This window comes from Lithobates pipiens, unplaced genomic scaffold (genome assembly GCF_037356315.1).
Source record: "Lithobates pipiens isolate NorthernLeopardFrog02 unplaced genomic scaffold, aLitPip1_a1.2 Scaffold_22, whole genome shotgun sequence".
NCBI classification, from domain to species: domain Eukaryota; kingdom Metazoa; phylum Chordata; class Amphibia; order Anura; family Ranidae; genus Lithobates; species Lithobates pipiens.
In genome coordinates this window covers 341,982,946-342,000,074 of record NW_027507784.1, presented here as the reverse complement: position 1 = coordinate 342,000,074, position 17,129 = coordinate 341,982,946, and positions in this window count along the sequence as shown.

Below are 17,129 nucleotides of genomic sequence, written 5' to 3'. Positions count from 1 at the left end.
ACAAATACTACACACATACTCTACACACACTCCACATATACTCTGCCCATACTACACACATACTCTGCCCACTTACTCTACAAATACTACACACATACTCTACACACATACTCTACAAATACTACACACATACTCTACAAATACTACACACATACTGTACAAATACTACACACATACTCTGCACACATACTACACACATACTACACACTTACTCTACAAATACTACACACATACTCTACACACACTCCACATATACTCTGCCCATACTACACACATACTCTGCCCACTTACTCTACAAATACTACACACATACTCTACACACATACTCCACACACACTCTACACACATACAACTCATGGGGCCCCCAGGCAATAGGAGAAGATTATGGGGCCCTCGGGCAATAGGAGATTATGGGGCCCCCAGGCAATAGATTATGGGGCCACACAGTATACACACACAGACACACAATATACACACACAGTATACACACACAGATACTGAAAAGGTACTGGAGAGGCGGGGCAGCTATAATCTTGGGATTTAAAAAAAAAACTGATTTTTACATACTGACCCTGGTTTTATTGAGGCTGGCAACCCTGATGGGGCCCTCGGGCACTGCCCGAATGGTCAGTCCGCCCCTGCATACTCCACACACACATACTCTAAACATACTGTACACATATTACAGACATACTACACATATACTGAATATGCACTACACACATGATACACACACACTGCAGCTGCTGACTTTTAATATTAGGACACTTACCTGTCCTGGAATCCAGAGATGTCGGCACCTCAGCCGATCTTTCTATCAGCTGTCGGTTGCTCCCGCTGCCATTGCCGGCAAGGGAACCCAGCGGCGAAGCCTTGCAGCTCTACAGCCAGGTCCCTACTGCACATGCGCGCTGCGCTTTCTGAATGGCCTGGCGGCGCGCGGGGGGGGGGCAGGGACTGAACTTCTGACGCACCTCCTCGCTGTGACAACGTCCGACAGAAGTGGGGAAGGCTACCTTTCAAAAACAGGTCCCCCCAAAAGGTGGCAAATAGGCGGAAGTTCCTCTTTTGGGTGGAACTCTGCTTTAACTTGCGGCTGGGGAGGTCTGGAGGAGCAGTAAAACCAAGGCTCAAAGCCTATTTTTTACTGCTTTTTATCTCCCCATGTAAACAGGACCTTAAAGCAACCAAACAAGCAAAACAAACGTTTTCATATTTTTTTTTACAAATAAAAATTGTTCCTATTTAACCCTTTAATAACGCCTATTTTATCCTAACTCAGCTTATACAGGATGTGACATCACCGCGGCGCCTTGTTACCTCATCCACTCTCAGAGGGCTTTGCATTCATTGAGAAAATGTAAAAAGATTTATGAATGGCACCCATGTTGGGTGGGCAAAACCTCCCGTGTTCTCAATTCAGCAGGCACAGGACCCAGAAGCATTGTGGGGGTTAATAGGGGCCGAGGGACCTGTCATAGGCACTCATCCGCCCCCCCTCCTCTGTTCATAGAAACCAGTGGAGGGCCGTCCATACGGGGAGCAGGGGCGCGCCTCCCCCAATCCATGCCCCCGATTAAATATTCGCTATTGTCTTCCTTGATTCTCCTCCCTGCCAATCAGGAAGCGGGTCCCGAGACCTGTTTCCCAATTGGCCAAAAGGAGAAGCTACCCTATTGGCCCAGGGAAGAGGAGACGCATGGCGAGGACACAGCCGTGGTGCAGAGGAGGAGACGCACGGCGAGGACACCACCGCGATGCGAGAGAAGGGAACTTGAGAAGCTGGTCAGCCATTGGGAAGCGCTGCCTGGGGTACGTATTGAAGGTGACCGACGACCCTGACCGGGGGAGGGGTGGGAGGTGGTGCAGGTGACCTGACCTTGCCCCCCCTCAAGAAAATATACCACCCACCGCTACTTGTTCTGATAATCTCTATAAAACAATGTTACTTTGTATTTCTCTATCCTGTCTAATCCTGAGACCCGATTGGCCAGGGAGTCTTTAGGCCCTGGAGCGAGGAGCAGCAGCAGCCCTGGATCCTCCTCACCTGCCTCCTAAGGTAAGGTGGCCTCTGATTGCTGCCTTCACATCTGTCTCCTGCGGTGGGGGGTTGTGATCGATGCCTTCTCGTCTGTCTTGGGGGGGGTGTTGTAGTTGGCGTTGGTTTGCTGCCCCCCCCCCCCCCCCCGCCCAAATATTGAGCACCAGCTGCCACTGATAAAAATTGTACTGGGGCTTCCATGCAGGGGCGACCCGTGCATTGTGGGTGCAGGAGTGCCGCCCCCATCCGTGCACCGACCCCTTTCAGGACGCCGGACGCATGGATTCCTATGGCGGGAGGGGTTGGGGTACTTTTTGAAGCACCTGACTACTGCCAGAGGCTCTAATAGGCTTCAAAATAGGGTGGGCTCGGGGCACAGAGAGAGCGCCCAAATCCCACCCAATTGTGTGACAATAGCGAATGAATTTGGCACAGTGGCTGCATTTGATGGGCACACTTGGCAGAATTTGATGGGCACATTGGCTGCATATGATGGGCACACATGGCTGCATTTGATGGGCACACGTGGCTGCATCTGATGGGCACAAGTGGCTGCATTTGATGTGCACAAGTGGCTTCATATGATGGGCACAAGTGACTGCGTTTGATGGCTACAATGGCTGCATGTGATGAGCACAATGGCTGCATGTGATGGGCACAAGTAACTGCATTTGATGGGCACAATGGCTGCATGTGATGGGCACACGTGGCTGCATATGATGGGCACAAGTGACTGCATATGATGGGCACAAGTGGCTTCATATGATGGGCACAAGTGGCTGTGTTTGATGGGCACAATGGCTGCATATGATGGGCACAAGTGGCTGCATTTAATGGGCACAATGGCTGCATATGATGGGCACAAGTGACTGCATATGATGGGCACAAGTGGCTACATTTGATGTGCACAAGTGGCTTCATATGATGGGCACAAGTGGCTGCGTTTGATTTACACAATGGCTGCATATGATGGGCACACGTGGCTGTATTTGATGGGCACAAGTGGCTACATTTTATGTGCACAAGTGGCTTCATATGATGGGCACACTTGGCAGAATTTGATGGGCACTATGGCTGCATTTGATGGGCACAAGTAGCTGCATATGATGGGCACAGTGGCTGCCTATGATGGGCACAAGTGGCTGCATTTGATGGGGGGAGTTTCAGTATTATTCAGTTTGTTTGCGCGCCCCCCAAAAAATAGAGAGCAGCAGCTGCCCCTGCTTCCATGAATGAAAAGCACTGAATGGATGGAGGACGGTGAATGAATGGAAGGCCACCTCCAAAGACCATTTTCATTGATGGAAGCTCAAGTACAACATTCCATTTTCGACTCAACAAGAGGATAAGGACCTGGCTGTCCTATCCTACAGCGGTGACAAAGATCAGCTGACTGTCCCAAGCGAATTTACTTTTCCTTACAATATTCCCTTAAATGATACAGTTGCATTGTAACTCCTCGCCAAATCTTTATTTCAGATTGACGCGGTGACCCCATTATCTCTGCCGCGTGCCGGAGCGTCAGAGGTTAACCCGCATCCCGGGTGTAGAGAGTGACAATTAATAATGAATACGCCGTCATAAAATGCGGATTTCAAAGAGAAGCTCCAACCTTCCATCCTGGATAACCAGAATCATCAAACGAAGGCGATGACAAGATTTTAGGGGGGGGAGGGCTTTTCAAGTCCTGCCTCCCCCCTCCTCCTTCTATACATTATCCATAATACTTTTTACCTACACATCTGAACGGCCCCGGGACACGGAGAATCAATGGATAAAAAACACTCAAATAGAATATTTTATCACTCAGTCCTTCAGAAAAAAAAATATCTGCAATTATCTAGAATTATGGAAATTTCCCGCTGATTGTAACCTGACTGCTGTCAGAGGGCCCGGGGACACGAGGGCTTTGAAATGGATTTCCGAGAACGCAGTGAGAACTGTATAGAGAGGAATGTATGGAGAAACCCCATCACTGAATATCTGTATGTGACGAAGATGCTCTATGGAATATCTGTATGTGACGGGGATGTCCTATGGAATATCCGTATTTGACGGAGATGTTCTAGGTAGAAGTATCCAAATTTGACTCATTCATAAGAGAGAAAATCATTCTTCAAATCAGCGCTACCATTTATTTAGAGCAGAGGGGTCACCCATCACCTCATCTAATCTGTCTGTATGATCCATCTACCTAATCTATCTCTCTCTATTATGTATCTACCCATACTTACCTACCCGTTTTTTTCTCTATGTATGTTGTTGTGGCGGGAGTCACTTTGGGCGGGTGGCTTGTGGAAACCAGCTTACCTTAGAGAGATCTGGAATCTCCTTGTCCAGCTCCCCTGCCCCTCCTATGTGCAAGTTACCCTGTGTCTATTAGGGGCACAGGATGACCGAGAACCCCAGTCGGGTCTGCACTAACCAGACACACTATACAACCACACCAGATTCAACATTTCATGTTACCACCGTTATCCTGGGTTCTATATGTGTGGTTTGTGTTGAAAGAAAGAAGGGGCTCTTTCACTTGGGACAGTAATAGTCATGAACAATATCCCTTAAGAAATATATGAACATAGCTGAATTCCACCTTTCCCACTGCTGGAATATTGTATGAGCTTGGTCTCATAGACTGTTTACTAGATCGTTTGAGATGTGTCTGTATCCCATTGTTCTATTGTCTCTGTCTGCCTTGGGAGCAACCTATTATGGGATGTATATGTGCATGTGGATTAGCTGCTAGATATGGGGGCGTGTTCTCTTGCAACCCTTCCTAAAAATGATCTGTATGTCTCTCGTTACTGAATGTAGTTTACCCCTCCCTGTGTCTTATGCTTCTCTTCACCCTACACTGAGGTCTTGACAAGTGACTGGGTGGGCTAAGGGATCTTGGATCCTGCTGGTACCGGACAAGGGAAGCGTATACAGCGGACATACTCTTGAGTATGGGGGTCCGTTGTATTGGTGTGCTTCCTTCCTGTGAACACGTCCAAACCACCACCGGGATCCAAGGTCCGGATGGTAGGAGAGGTACAGATACCAGACAGCTTGGAAGAGGAATTCCAAAGGAGATTGCAAGAGACCTGGATACAGCACAGTGGACCAGTATAAGAGCTGGGATAGTATGATTCTGTCCGCCAGCAACTCTGGAAGAAAGTGCTAGCTCATGAGCAGCGCCACCAGGGAAAAATTCTCCTCTCAATCCGAGTAAGGTACTGGTCACAGTATGAAGTGTGAGTGCTGAACCAGGAGTGGACAGCGGAGTTAGGCAGGCTGATCTGGGCAGAGATACGGTTGGATGAGAACTTACCCATACTGTATCTAATTTATCTCTCTCTATTATGTATCTACCCATACTTACCTACCTGTTTTTTTTTTCTCTCGCTATCTACCTTATGACGGGAGTCACTTTGGGTGGGGAGATTGTGGAACCCAGCTTACCTTAGAGAGGTCAGGAAACTCCTTGTCCAGCCCCCACGGTCCAGCCCCCACGGTCCATCCTATGTGTAAGTCACCCTGTGCCTATTAGGGGGAAAGGTTGCCCGAGAACCCCAGTCGGGTCTGCACTAACCAGACTCATCGTACAACCACACCGGACTCAGCATTTCGTGTTGCTCCTGTTATCTAGGGTTCTATCGCAAAACAATTCTCCTGCACTTGGGTACTGAGTTTAGAGATGTGTGGTGCCATCAACCCTTTTTATAAAATGTGAGTGGCCTTGCTGCCCTCCTCAGAACCATGGGTGTCCTTGGAACTGTATCTACCTTGTTGTGACGGGAGTCACTTTGGGTGGGGAGCTTGTGGAACCCAGCTTACCTTAGAGAGGTAAAAAATTAGGAAGGTGCATTACCAAGAAATAATTTTAATATACAGTAGCTAAAAATGGCAATAGTTATACTCACATAAAAACGTGGTATACATGTATATCGTGGCAACAGCGAACAGTTTCTCTTGAGTCTATTGTCAGAAACGGAGTTTCAGAAGACCAGACCATATTGCAGGGTGGCTAACTCATTTCGAGGGAGGACCCTCTTCCTCAGAGCCAAAGCGATGAATGACTGACCTCTTCTTACTGTCTAAATATATACACACATATAAACCTGTATACACGCCCACCTTATGGCAAGTCATGCCACGCCCATCCACATAGACACCACCTCCCCTGTGGACAAAGGGGAGGAGGGTGTGTACTGCTGTCAGACATCTCAGGCCAACCATTCCCATATTGACAGTTCATGTGTAAAGGTATAGCAATAGAACCATGCAGTGCATGTAGAAATTAAAATGAATACGTATAGCTTTGGAATAGGGTATATATTGAATAATCCCAATGGTAAATCTAACCTGTTTCTATGGGAGGTGTTAGTGTCCTCAGATGTCTCCCTGAATAATCTGTGGGATATTGCATACTCTATGTCACCCAGGCACTGGCAAGATGGGCCCAGGGGTATTTCCAACACACTTGTATGTGGGGAACGCATGCCACAACACTGTAATCCAAAAGTGCAGGTGGATCTGCTTTAGGAGGACCTAAGTATTTCATACAGTAGCTGGTGTGCGTAGGAGACACAGCTCCCTCATGCAGCCCGTTAGGTGCAGGAGGATCGATGGTCTGCCTGCTACCTCCTGTGCCCGCAGTGTCACTTCGAGTATCTGGTGACAAGGTGGTTGTTTGTGCGTCTGCCAAAGTCATAAGTCCAATAGAGTATGCCAGTTGGTGCAATAGCCGGGCCCCCCCATCAAACCCTTGCTGTAATACAGTGGGTGTCAGGCAATTATTTCAATCCATGCCATTAAAACAAGCCCTGCAAGAGGAAATCTGTTAGAAGTTCACAGATAACAGTTGATAGTTAAGCACCAATCAAATAAAATACGATATAAAAATGGGTGGTATCCATTGTGGTCTTGTTAACACACCCATGGGCTCACGTGGCAATATACACTAAACAGACGCAAATGTCCACGATGTGTGCGCAACCAAATGCATACATGCACCCACCTGTGTACCGACGTGACTGCGTGCACGCAGATCTACACACACACAGGGGGGACAGCCTAGGGGAAAGCAATGTAGATACTGTGTATAAAATTAGAAAACCCGAATATTCAAAAATCTGAAATAACCAACTAATAATAGCTAAATTATAGGTATTGGAATTTCCTTTCATATTTGGCTGTTAGTGAAAGTAACTAATTTATCTAAAGCTACGAATTATCTGAAATGACAAATGCTGTATCTAAACACATGGAATGTAATTAATTATTAAGAATAATAATAAATAATATAATAATTATAAAAACTTTTTTATTATTAATAATAATAATTCATTACGTTCTATTCGTTTAGATGCGACATTCGTTATTTCAGATAATTCATAACTCCGGATAAATTCGTACTCGTTACATTCACCAACAGACAAAATTGAAAGGAAATTACAATACCTATAATTTAATAGTTATTATTAGCTAGTTAGTTGATATTTTGGGTTTTCAAACCCGGTCACGTCGGGACTAGGAACAGACTCGGTCTCGTCGGGACTAGGAACAGACTCGGTCTCGTCGGGACTAGGAACAGACTCGGTCTCGTCGGGACTAGGAACAGACTCGGTCTCGTCGGGACTAGGAACAGACTCGGTCTCGTCGGGACTAGGAACAGACTCGGTCTCGTCGGGACTAGGAACAGACTCGGTCTCGTCGGGACTAGGAACAGACTCGGTCTCGTCGGGGCTGGAACAGACACGGTCTCGTCGGGGCTGGAACAGACACGGTCTCGTCGGGGCTGGAACAGACTCGGTCTCGTCGGGGCTGGAACAGACACGGTCTCGTCGGGACTAGGAACAGACTCGGTCTCGTCGGGGCTGGAACAGACACGGTCTCGTCTGGACTGGAACAGACTCGGTCTCGTCGGGACTAGGAACAGACTCGGTCTCGTCGGGACTGGAACAGACTCGGTCTCGTCGGGACTGGAACAGACTCGGTCTCGTCGGGACTGGAACAGACTCGGTCTCGTCGGGACTGGAACAGACTCGGTCTCGTCGGGACTGGAACAGACTCGGTCTCGTCGGGACTAGGAACAGACTCGGTCTCGTCGGGACTAGGAACAGACTCGGTCTCGTCGGGACTAGGAACAGACTCGGTCTCGTCGGGACTAGGAACAGACTCGGTCATGTCCGGACTGGAACAGACTCGGTCTTGTCGGGGCTGGAACAGACTCGGTCTCGTCGGGGCTGGAACAGACACGGTCTCGTCGGGGCTGGAACAGACTCGGTCTCGTCAGGGCTGGAACAGACACGGTCTCGTCGGGGCTGGAACAGACACGGTCTCGTCGGGGCTGGAACAGACTCGGTCTCGTCGGGACTAGGAACAGACTCAGTCTCGTCGGGACTAGGAACAGACTCGGTCTCGTCGGGACTGGAACAGACTCGGTCTCGTCGGGACTGGAACAGACTCGGTCTCGTCGGGACTGGAACAGACTCGGTCTCGTCGGGACTGGAACAGACTCGGTCTCTTTGGGACTGGAACAGACACGGTCTCGTCGGGGCTGGAACAGACTCGGTCTCGTCTGGACTGGAACAGACTCGGTCTCGTCTGGACACCGGAGTGGAACAGACTGAGTCTTGTTGGGACTCCGGAACTTATTAATTACTGGCATTGGATCCTTCATTGTTCAGTACAGGATGCCTCAGAGCAGGCCCTACTCAGCACAGGATCCTCGAATCAACTGCAACTTCTGAGTCATCCAGTGGGGCACCCGTAATGGCAAGTGTGGTATCCAATTGGAAAGTGGAATGGTGGAGCAGACCCTACCCACTATAGGCTCCTTGAATCCGCTCTGACTTCTGAGTCACCCAAATAGCCATTGGGGTGCCAGTCCTGGCAAATGTGGTGTCCCACTGGTTGGTGGAACGGTTGCAATGTGTAGAAATAGCTATAGATTTGATTTGGATAGTGTAAGGAAAGATTAGACTCTCTGTCTTCCTCCTCCCTCTATGCCCTGTGGACCACAGTCAAACGAGACAGAACGTGATGGAGTAATCCAAAAATTTACAGCTGCCACAAAAAAAAAAACAGGCGAGGGGAAAATTGGGACTTCCAATGGGGACGCCTGTTCTGCGTCAACTCTTGAAGAAAGGAATTCTTACCCTTTGCTCTGTTGGGAAATATTTCACCTTGCTTCCCGTCTTGAGAGACACAACAGGAAGTGAAGGGTAATCTTGACTACAAGTACCAAAACTTAGACAGGGTGTCAACTCCTCCTTGCTCTACCCCCCGCCCCCCCCCCCCCCAAATAAAAAGTCTTGGCTATACTTGCATTTTAAAGCCCAATTTCGGGCACAATAAACTTACTGCAAAATTAGAGTGTTCGAAGCAGGCAGTTTTGAATGCTTTAGCTAGGAATAATGGAATAGGACTCCAGTTCTATTTTGTTGGTTTTCGCAACAGGGGCCATGATGAAGAGGGACAGAAGGGGGCATTCGTATTGTCTTAGACTTCTTAGACTGGCGCAAGATGAACCAAAGTGAAAGCATTTGCCAAGAATGTTTTGATTAATCAAGAACTAAATTCAGAGGTTTGAAGATGATCAGATACCGTCGTAGTTCCGACCATAAACTATGCCAACTGCTGATCTGGTGGCGTTAATCCCATGATTCACCGAGCAGTTTCCAGGAAACCAAAGTCTTTGGGTTCCGAGAGGGGAGTATGGTTACAAAGCTGAAACTCAAAAAGGAATTGACGGAAGGGCACCACCAGGAGTGGAGCCTGCGGCTTAATTTAACCCAGCCCGGACACGGAAGGGATTGACAGATTGATAGCTCTTCCTCGATTCTGTGGATGGTGGTGGTGGATGGCCGTTCTGAGTTGGTGGAGCGATTTGTCTGGTTGATTCCAATAACGAATGAGACTCCACCATGCCAACTAGTTACATGACCCCCCCCGCACACGGCCCGTGTTCAGCTTTACTTCTGGCTGATGCTTAGATCTAAGAGCTGTATGTCTCATAGACTCCATCTCCCTTCTCCTTCTGACCATTGTTACATAGTAGGTGAGGTTGAAAAAAAAAAAAAAGACACAAGTCCAACCCATGTGTGTGATTATAGGTCAGTATTACATTGTATATCCCTGTATGTTGCAGGCGTTCAGGTGCTTTTCTAATAGCGTCTTGAAACTATTGATGCTCCCCGCTGAGACCGCCGCCTGTGGAAGGAAATTCCACATCCTTGCCGCTCTTACAGTAAAGAACTCTGAATCCTGTGGCCATACTAGAATTTCCTATTTACTAATGCTTGTATAAGGATTAAAAATAAGCAATGCGGATTGGGAGAGTGAAGTTCCACTTTAACCACTTGCCTACTGGGCACTTTCACCCCCTTCCTGACCAGGCCAATTTTCAGCTTTCAGCGCTGTCACAAACGCTGTACCCAAACAAAATTTATATCATTTTTTTGTTCATGCAAATAGAGCTTCTTTTGTTGGCATTTAATCACCACAGGGTTTTATTTTTTTGCTAAACAAACAAAAAAAAAGACCAAAAATTTTGACAAAGGGTTTTCAATTTGTTATAAAAATTTTGCAAACAGGTAATTTTTCTCCTTTACTGATGGGCGCTGGTGGGCACTGTTGGGACTGCACTGATAATCAGTGTACACTTTAAGAGAAGCCAGATATCGGCTCTCTTCTCCTCTTGCTGTGAGCATAAGGAAGCAGCGCCGATAACCGGCTTCTACAGTGGAACCTTGGTTTACGCGTAACGTGGTTAACGAGCGTTTTTAAAGACAAGCAACTTTTTTTATTTTATTTTTTTAATTCCTGACTCGCTTTGCGAGTGTTGTCTCACAGAGCGAACAGGATTCAAGCCAATGGGGTGTGCAGTACCGCATTTGGCCAGAGGTGCGGGGGCGCCGGTGACACTCTGAACGTTTCGGAGCTACTCGGTTCCCAAGCCTTTTCCAAGTTCAGCTGAGCTGTCCCCGAGTATTTCCAAGGCTCTCCAATGCCCCCCCCCCACCTCTGGCCACATGCGGTACTGCATGCAATAGAAGTCAATGCGGAACGAATTATCTTTGTTTCCATTGACTTCTATGGGGGAAACTCGCTTTGATATGCAGTGCTTTGGATTAAAAGCATTCTCCTGGAACGGATTATGGTTGTAATCCAAGCTTCCACTGTATTTACAACCATGAACAGCTGATCACCTGCTAAAGAGCCACCGATTGTCTCTTTACCTCAATCTGTAATCAGCAGTGACTTCTGGAGCATGCTGCCCACGCCCCCCACCGCAGCGGGCACGATCACGGGAGACTGTCATTTGATGGCCTTCCAGAAATAGCTAACATACAACACGAGCTGTACTTTACCAGTAGCATACCAACTATGACAGTTTTAACCCCGATATGTTTAATTTTTCCCAGATTTTAAACTCTAAAGTCAGGGTCAAGTCAAGGCCTTCATGGGTTGAATATTGGTTGGTCTGGGCCAGTAATTCGGACACGGAAGCCTCCTCCAGTATCCTCCTGGCTTGCCTGAGGGCTCTGGCGCTGCAGGACAGATATGAAGTTTGGACGTTCCCTCTGCATACATACAGTATATGAAAAACCCAACCCAGGACCAGACTTAGGGTATGTGGGACCGAACTTAGAGGGAGGAGTTTCCTCGACGTCGCCCCCATACATTACCATCAACTTAGCTTTTTTTTTCCTTGTATTTACATATTATACTATAAGGGAAGCAAGAGGTAAAGGAAATAGAATGAATTGTTATGTTTTTCTTTTTATTATTTATGAATATGGAAATTTGATGTATGACATTTAGACCGTTTATGTAAATTTCCATTCTTGTTTATATGAAAGAAAAAAGGAGAAAAAATTAAGAAATTGTAAAAAAAAGAAAAGAAAAATATACTGTATAAAAAAAAAACATAAGACTGTACATAAATAATGATGCAACCTTGTATTTTATCTTTGAAGAAAAAAAAAAAAAAGAGAGAGAAGGTAGCTTTTTTTAGGATCTAATATATATCATATAATATATATATAATATACATATAATATACATAATATAATATATTTTAGGATCTAATATTTTACCCAGATAGTAAAAAAAAGAAGCAAGGGGAAAGCAAGATGTACATCTCCCCGGAATACTTACGTATAAATTGTTCCAAATAAGCAGTGTTGCAAGTCAGAATCACAAATTGATAAAAGCATAAATCCGGTCAAAAAAAATGCCGCAAGGACTCCAACCAACGTCCTCATACAGTTGGTGAGCATATCTGTTTTTTTTTTTAATTCTTTTTTTTATTCGCCTTTGCTTGGCTTATACACAAATCATGTTAACATTGGAACTATGAAATAAACAATTATTTTGTTCTGAAATGACGATATCAAAGCATCCTGAGGAAGCAGATCAAGTCCGCGAAACACGTCGCCATCGATCATCAGAAATCCTCAATCATCAACTTCTACCACAATGAATAATTGCGTTCTGTCCTATATGTACAGTGTGACACCGTTTAGGAGTCTGTGCGATAATATTTTGACCACACTTATGCTTTTATCAATTTTGTAATAAAGCCAATTCGATTTTAATACTAATCGTTTCACTATGTTGCCTCTCTGTCAATGACCCTAAAGTCCTATATAAACAAAAAGGAGGCTCCGGCCCCTAAGTGTTCCTTTTTCTCCTTTAAAGTTTCATTACCTTGTTACGCAGGTCTTTTTTGACAGTTCTTTTCTGCTCCCCCATAGCTCTGTATCAAGCCGGCTCAGCCCATTTCACAGGAGAGCCAACAGACTCATCGACTCATTATACACATACGCTAAATTTCAATTTAAAAACTTCAATTGCTATTGTAACCCTTGTGTGTGTCTGTAGCAAGGGCAAACATTCCAGGGATGGAAACTTTTCAGCAGGGCCATTTGTGGGATTCCTGTTATCATTATAAAATTAAAAAGGAGCCAAAACAACGATGTGATAATAAATGGCTTCATATCATCACTATCCTTACATAAAAGAGTTTTTATGGCATGGTCGGTCAGATTTTCAATATCAATGCCAACATGTCACCATTTCTGCCGGGGGAGGCAAACTATTGAGCAGAACTGTATGTAGAAAGGATGAGATACACTAAAATACCAAAAGTATTGAGACGCCTGCCCTTATACGCACGTGAACTTTAATGGCATCCCAGTCTTCATCCATAGGGTTCAATATTGAGTTGGCTCCGCCCTTTGCAGCTATAACAGCTTCAACTCTTCTGGGAAGGCCGTCCACAAGTTTTAGGAGGGTGTCTATGGGAAGGTTTGACCATTCTTCCAGAAGAGCATTTCTGAGGTCAGGCACTGATGTTGGAAGAGAAGGCCTGGCTCGCAGTCTTCGCTCTAATTCATCCCAAAGGTGTTCTATCAGGTTGAGGTCAGGACTCTGTGCAGGTCAGTCAAGATCCTCCACCCCAAACTCGCTCATCCATGTCTTTATGGACCTTACTTTGTGCACTGGTGGGCAGTCATATTGGAATAGGAAGGGGCCGTCCCCAAACTGTTCCCACAGAATTGGGAGCATGAAATGGCCTTGAGATGCCGACGCCTTAAGAGTTCCCTTCACTGGAACCAAGGGGCCAAGCCCAACCCCTGAAAAACAACCCACCATAACCCCCCCCCCCCTCCTCCACCAAATGATTTGGACCAGTGCACAAAGCAAGGTCCATGAAGGCAGTAATTCAAAGACGTCAGTACCCAAAGCAAGAGCGGCCAACTCAATATTGAACCCTACAGAATAAGGCTTGGATGCCACTACAGTTCATGTGCGTGTAAAAGCAGGCGTCCCAATACTTGTGACAGCCAGTTGTCGGTCCAGGATTTTGGGTGACGCCCAACCATATGTTTGAAATCTTTTCAGAGCCTGGGTCGGGCTCTGTGACACCAGCACCAACTACACTCCCGTCACCCACAGAAGAAGTATGGCCAAAAAAAGCTTTGGCCATACTTCTCCTGCAACCCATGCAATGGCAGACACCTTCACCCCCTTCCTGCCCAGGCCAATTTTCAGCGCTGTTACACTTTGAATGACAACACTGTACCCATGTGACATTTTTACCTTTTTTTTTTCCCATACAGAGCTTTCTTTTGTGTAGTAAAAGCGACAATTTTGAAAGAAAAAAAAAACACACATTTTATACTTTTTGCTATAATAAATATCCCCGATTTGTTTTTTAAAAAAGCGTTTCGGCTGATATGTATTCTTCTACATATTTTTAGTAATAAAAAAAAAAACAAACAAAAAAAACAAAAAAAAAACAAACAAAAAAAACAAAAAACAAAACAAAAAAAAACCAAAAAAAACAAAAAAAAACACAATAAGCGTATATCGATTGGTTTGTCGCAAAAGTTATAGCATCTACAAACACGGTAGCTGCTGACTTTTAATAAGCGCACTTACTTGCCCAGGGTGCCCGCGATGTCAGCCTCCCCGAGGCCGACTCTTGGCGCCGCCCTTCTATCTAAGTGAAACAGGCAGTGGAGCCTTTGCGGCTTCACTGCCCGTTTCCTACTGCGCATGCACGAATTCGGGCAACGCTTTGTGAATGGGGCGCGCTGTGTTCTGGGGGACACACACACAGTTCCCACAACACAGCGCGCCCCGTTCCCCAGAAGACAACGCAAGGAGGAGATGACTGAAGATCACCGCGGAGTAGGAAGAGGCAGATTAGGACGATTTGCCTAGCAACAGCCATTTCTGGTAAGTTTAAAAATGTTATTTTTTTTTTTTTCATTTTGTTTTTTTTAGAACATTTTAATGTCATTTTGTTTTTTAGGGTGGCCCTCCACTTTAATCACTACTGGGTTTATTTTTAATTTTTTTGCTAAATAAAATAAAAAAAAAAAAAAGACCTAAAAATTTAGGGAAAAAAAAAAAAAAAAAAAAAAGAAAAATATGTTTTTCTTCGTTTGTTATAAAATTTTGCCAAAATGTATTCAGCTACATTTTTTTGGGGGTAAAAATAAACCAAATCAGTGTATATTATTTAGTCTGTAGGAAAGTGGAGTCCACAAACTATGGGAGATTAGAGAGTCTCTATCCTCTATCTGAAAATAGATCAATCCTCATGTACTGATGGCCGATCTAATTTCTTGAGGCCAAAGATGCCAGGACAGTACAACAGCCCCCAAAAATTACCTATTTTTGGAACGTACAGTCCAATGTGTTTAGTAGGAGGCATGGCAAGTTTTTGAAAAAATTAATTATATTTTTTATTGCATACGGTCACTAGTGCTGTACGGTGTCATCATATAACTGGTGTGGTGGTGATCAGGGACACTGACTGGTGACAGTATGTAAAAAAAAAAAAAATAATTATATATATATATATATATATATATATATATATATATATATATATATTTTTTTTTTTTTTACATACTGTCACCAGTCAGTGTCCCTGATCACCACCACACCAGTTATATGATGACACCGTACAGCACTAGTGACCGTATGCAATAAAAAATATAATTTGGACTGTACTTTCCAAAAATAGGTAATTTTGGGGGGTTGTTGTACTGTCCTGGCATCTTTGGCCTCAAGAAATTAGATCGGCCATCAGTACATGAGGATTGATCTATTTTCTGATAAATAGAGCTAGAGAGAGAGAGATAGATATAGAATATATGAATATATATATATATATATATATATATATATATATATATATATATATATATATATTTTTTTTTTTTTTTATTTAATTTTTTTTTCAATTTATTAAAAAAAAAAAAAAATTCCCCTTATGATTTTTTTTTTTGCATATGTTTACCAGAGCAATAGCGTTATCATAGTAACCAAGTACTACTCTGAGGCGGTGATCGGAATTTTTATTTTCTTCATACCATGATAGATTATAAATGGTGATTATCACTGTTATAAACAACCATTTGTACTGAATGAAATTGCTTATATCAGTGTGTACTATTGTGATTAGGTGTGATTGGCCACAGCTATCACATGGCACAGACGGGCTGTGATTGGCCCTGTCTGTACCATGTGATCACTGTGACCAATCACAGCTAGCAACACAATTGTACACAGTGAATGGTACAAATGTCATGTGATTGGCCACAGCGATCACATGGCACAACGGAAGCAGGAGAAGGGATCTCACCGCTCCAGGAGCACACATGCAGGCTGTATACTGTCTCTTCGGCTGGGAAGCCACAGGTGCTGGATATTACCACTAGCAACAGATGGAAAAACAAGCCCTGGACTGCCGCACTCTTCAGAAGACCACTTTCTTTTATTGGAAAAAAATCACATCACAGCTCAACAAACACAGCGAACAAGGAAAAATTGCTGAAGCACTACAGTTAGTGCGAAACGTCAGCAATTTTTCCTTGTTCGCTGTGTTTGTTGAGCTGTGATGTGATTTTTTCCAATAAAAGAAAGTGGTCTTCTGAAGAGTGCGGCAGTCCCGTTGTGGATATAAAAACAAGCTCTGGACTGCCGCACTCTTCAGAAGACCTCTTTCTTTTATTGGAAATATCACATCGCAGCTCAACAAACACAGCGAACAAGGAAAAATTGCTGACGTTTCGCTCTAGCTGTAGTGCCTAAGCAATTTTTCCTTGTCCGCTATGTTTGTTGAGCTGTGATGGGATTTTTCCAATAAAAGAAAGTGGTCTTCTGAAGAGTGCTGCAGTCCAGAGCTTGTTTTTCATCCACAACGGGACTGCTGCACTCTTCAGAAGACCACTTTCTTTTATTGGAAAAAATCACGTCTTCTGAAGAGTGCGGCAGTCCCGTTGTGGATGAAAAACAAGCCCTGGACTGCCGCACTCTTCAGAAGACCACTTTCTTTTATAGGAAAAATCCCATCACAGCTCAACAAACATAGCGGACAAGGAAAAATTGCTTAGGCACTACAGCTAGAGCGAAACGTCAGCAATTTTTCCTTGTTCGCTGTGTTTTTTGAGCCGCGATGTGATTTTTCCAATAAAAGAAAGAGGTCTTCTGAAGAGTGCGGCAGTCCAGAGCTTGTTTTTTCATCCACAACGGAAGCAGGCCGGTACACTGACCTGTCTGGTGGACACAGCGGGTG